The sequence below is a fragment of the Heterodontus francisci genome, chromosome 28, assembly GCF_036365525.1.
Source record: "Heterodontus francisci isolate sHetFra1 chromosome 28, sHetFra1.hap1, whole genome shotgun sequence".
Taxonomy (NCBI): domain Eukaryota; kingdom Metazoa; phylum Chordata; class Chondrichthyes; order Heterodontiformes; family Heterodontidae; genus Heterodontus; species Heterodontus francisci.
Genome location: NC_090398.1, coordinates 61,900,478 through 61,903,740, shown reverse-complemented (window position 1 = coordinate 61,903,740; position 3,263 = coordinate 61,900,478). Strand labels below are relative to the sequence as shown.

The following is a 3,263-nucleotide window of genomic DNA, read 5'->3' as shown; positions in this document are numbered from 1 at the left end:
CTCACCTCCTGACACCCCAAATCCTGTCCAACATCTACAAGGCACAAGTCAGGAGTGTGATGGAATACATCCCACTCAACAACACTCAAGAAGCTCAACACCATCCAGGACAAAGCAGCGCACTTGATCGGCACCTCACCCGCCACCTTAAACATTCAATCCCTCCACAACCAGTAAACAGTGGCTGCAGTGTGTACCATCTCCATATGCACTGCAGCAACTCGCCAAATATCCTTCAACAGCACCTTCCAAACTCATGACCACTACCACCTCGAAGGACAAGGGCAGCAGATGCATGGGAACTCACTACCTGCAGGTTCCCCTCCAAGTCACTCACCATCCTGACTTGGAACGATATCGCCATTTCTTCACTGTTGTTGGGTCACAATCCTGGAACTCCCTCCCCAATAGCACTGTGGGTGTTCCTGCACCATATGGACTGCATCAGTTCAAGAAGGCAGCTCTCCACCACCTTCTCAACGGCAATAGGAATGGGTAATAAATGCTAGCCTGAACAGCGATACTCACACCCAAGAATGAATAAAAACCAAATCACTCTCCACAGATTCCCCACAATCTGGGCTTGGACATTTACTTCAGGAGCACAGAGCTTTATATCACTGCAACATGAGTTCCAATCTTCAGATTCTGTTCACTTTTCACATTATTTTCTACCAGTCCACTAGCTTTTATTAATACAGTATTCGGGTCTCTGCTCCTCCGCCGTTTCTAACATCTCACCTCTTACAAAAAAACACTCTGACCTATCGTAGGTAGTAGATGACCCATCATTTTAAACTCCATCTGCCAAAGCATTGCTCACTCACTTAATCTATCAAGAAGATTTGAAAATAAATTTCTTGCCAAAGGATAATTTTCGGCATCTGCTCCCTCGCCATTTGCTTTTCCCATTTGTCTTTCACTTGGTGCAAATCCAGAGAAAGTAAAGATGGAAGGAAGGAGGGGAGGAAAATTCCTGATCCGTTTCGTGATCCCTATTTGATCTTCATTCCAGTGCAGTTTGGGTGAAGAATTCCAATTGTCTGTCTCAATTTTAATAAAGTATAACTAATTCTGGAATCATTGTCTGGACATTGACACGAACAGGTTTCGAGGCTGACTTTGCACATAAATTCCACCAACACAAACAATACACTGAACAGTTCATAAACTAACAACAAGGATGGGATTCGAACTCACGTGTGCAGAGCACAATGGATTAGCAGTCCATCGCCTTAACCTCTCTGCCACCTTGTCAGTTGTGGATGTATAGTTGTCACCTTCAGCACAGTTTCTGGCTGTGCAGCCAGCTGTGCAATGATGGAAACATATCTTCTGTCAGTAAATGAAGTTGGGAATGGAGCGGTGTGAAACATTTCCAGACCATGTCCAACACGTTTCTACTCAGTGTGAAAACCCACCACGGAAAGACTGGAACAGACAATCATTTCATCACATCATGATTAACATCACTCAGACACCTGAACCATTAGGTCACTGACGAAGTCATGATGACCGAATTTCTCATGAAATGACAACTGAACCAACTGACTGGAAGAATTGCTTTAACTCCACATGATCGGCAAGGCACAGCCTCAGGCCGACTTGTCGGGTGGTGTAAACAGATATCACTGCTTCTGATCTTCACCAGAACAGAGAGTGATATGTAACATTGATCATCAAACAGACTGTGAGAGAACACAACAGAATAAAACACATGGAGAGACACTGTGGAATAACAAATAGATTTGATTGGAATGTTGAAATTTTGATTGGAATGGATAAAACACCAGAAACAGCAGATTAAATTGGGATTCTCATCATTATATTGATCTGGGACAGAAAAGAGAAACTGATGGAAAGAAGAGAAGAAGGAAGAAAAGAAAGGATGGAACTGTTCAATTTTTTCAGTTTTTTCACACGCCCAACAAAGCTGATAAAAAAAGTTGCAAATAACAGAGAATTTCACCAAAAATGGAGATTAAATGTTGCTGAAACCTTGGATCGAAGGATGCCCCAACAGATCACCTGTTTAACTGTCTCCTCACTGGGGGATTTCAATCAGTGAGCAATATTATTCTCTACTTTTTTTGTTAATTGGTCCCAGAACTGTCACTTGGAATTAATATCTGTGTTCCGACTCCTGAATAATAAAATTGTGCGTTTCTCGATATTTTCTGGACACAGTTCCTGCTGAAAGAACTAAGAACTCTTTTCTAATTTACAGAATGTCCTTGGTGCTGCTCTCTCTTCTCCCAAACTTCATCTCATGTGACTGTTACATCATCTCTCTGACAGTGGGAGGGGTTGATCACACTATCTTCAGCATTAACCCTTTACATCCTTATACCGCACTGTCTGTCCAAAGAAAATGGGTGGAGGGAACTTCCTTCATTGATCAAAACACCAACAGCAGCACAGTGGCGCAATGGTTAGCACCGCAGCCTCACAGCTCCAGCGACCAGGATTCAGTTCTGGGTACTGCCTGTGTGGAGTTTGCAAGTTCTCCCTGTGTCTGTGTGGGTTTCCGCCGGGTGCTCTGGTTTCTTTCCACCTCCAAAAGACTTGCAGGTTGATAGATAAATTGGCCATTGGAAATTGTCCCTTGTGTAGGTACGTGGTAGGAGAATGGTGGGGATGTGGCAGAGAATTTGGGATTAATGTAGGATTAGTATAAATGGGTGGCTGCTGGTTGGCACAGACTCGGTGGGCCGAAGGGCCTGTTTCAGTGCTGTATCTCTAAATAAGAAAAGTAAAATAAAAGCTACCAGTCGTAAATCAACTCAAACCCATTAGAGAGATAGAGGGAGACTGTCAGAGAACTTCCTGCATCCAGTCCTGACCCTGTCACACTCAGCAGCTTCTCACCCAGACCCCACTCTCATCAACACTGAACATTGTTACCAAGACCCTTCAAATGCTGTTTATAAAAGGCAGAAAAATTCAAACTTCATCACAGCTAGATTGAATAGAACAAAGTTTAATATCTTCTCGTCGTCACTCGGTAACCACATGAGACAGTTCTTAAATCAGTAGCATAAATTATCAGCTGCAAGAATGTTTGTCATTGGGTTGAATCATTTCTGTGTGAGGAATGTTCCAGCATCATAAACCAGGGGAACGTGTTGACTGAGCCGTGTCTTCATCTCTTCTGGGCAGTTTGACTGTTCACCCTTCATTCTGCTCTGATTCACTTTCCCAAAGCGGATCTACAGATTCTCAAATCTGGAGACTGGGTTTTCTTATTTGGTTCCTGTTGATTT

At 43.2% G+C, this 3,263-nt stretch overlaps 1 non-coding gene across 1 annotated transcript; it reads right to left on the bottom strand.

Annotated features, from left to right (window-relative positions):
* Positions 1 to 1,175: 1,175 nt before the first annotated feature.
* trnas-gcu (transfer RNA serine (anticodon GCU)) lies at positions 1,176 to 1,257 on the bottom strand. The gene has a single exon. It is a non-coding gene; the product is annotated as a tRNA-Ser (tRNA).
* Positions 1,258 to 3,263: the final 2,006 nt, after the last annotated feature.